Source organism: Penaeus japonicus, unplaced genomic scaffold, assembly GCF_977035675.1.
Source record: "Penaeus japonicus unplaced genomic scaffold, GWHDUDI00000001_assembly GWHDUDI00000014, whole genome shotgun sequence".
Taxonomy (NCBI): domain Eukaryota; kingdom Metazoa; phylum Arthropoda; class Malacostraca; order Decapoda; family Penaeidae; genus Penaeus; species Penaeus japonicus.
Window position 1 is genome coordinate 207,084 of NW_028234416.1, and position 1,452 is coordinate 208,535.

A 1,452-nucleotide genomic window follows, 5' to 3' on the forward strand; every position below is an offset into this window, starting at 1 on the left:
GGTTTTGTTGGGGGGGTTTTTGTTTTTTATGTTTTTATATATATAATATATTTATATATATAAATATATATAAATTTTTATATTATATATATATATTATATTATAAAAAAAACACAAAATATAACAAAAAAAACAATTTATAAAAATTTTATAAAATATAATATATATATATTTTATATATATTTAAAAATATATATATATATATATATATATAATATTTTATAATATTATTATATATAAAATATATATTATTATATATTATTTGATATAATATTATTATATATAATATAATATTATATATATAATATATAATTGGCTAATTATATATATAATATATATATAAATAATATATTATAATAAATAATATATATATATAAATATATATTATATATATATATATATAATATTTTTATTATCAAAAAAAAAACACAAATAAAAATTTATATATATATATAAAAATTATATATATATATATAAATATTAAATATATATATATAATTTATTTAATAATTAATAATAATACATAAATATATTTTATATAAAAAATCTATATATATATATATATATATATAAATATATAGATATATAATAAAATTATATGTATATCCATATATATATATATATATACCTATATATAATAATATAATATATATATATATTATATACACACCCACACACACACACCCACACATGAAATAGCAGAAATGTACATCACCAAACAAAATAACTATCGAAACAAACACATCACATCCAATGGGGTCGAAAACACAATACACAAAGGCAAAAGCAAGGAACAAAAAATACACAAAGTGAATCCATCGACATGGACACACCACAATGGCGAAGCCGATATTGATATCATAACCAAAATCAGACCTTAGTGACGCGACTGCAATGGAGAAAAGCGGAGAGAGCCGCTATCTCAGAGCGCCTTCAGAGCGGACGGCGAGAAAATGGCACGAGTAAAAGGGAACATAGATAGCCGGTGTCGTGAATTGAATTGAGAGATCGAGAGGAATACAAACAACACTTAAAATTCAGATACAAATATAGGTACGAATATATGAAATACAAGAAATACTATAAATGCAAATATAAATATAAATACAAATATAAATACAAATACAAATATAAATACAAGAAATACTAGAAATACAATTACAAATAGAAATACAAGAAATACAAGAAATACTAGAAATACAATTAAAAATAGAAATACAAGAAATACAAGAAATACAAATACACAATAAAAATACAAGAAATACAAAAAACACAAGAAATATAAATACAGATACAAGAAATACAAGAAATACAAGAAATACAAGAAATACAAATACAAAATAAAAATTCAAGAAATACAAGCAACACTAGAAATACAAAAGAGAAAAGGAAGGCGAAAGTATAGAAAGGACGTACTGGAGATATTAACGAAGGAATAAATGATTAGGCATA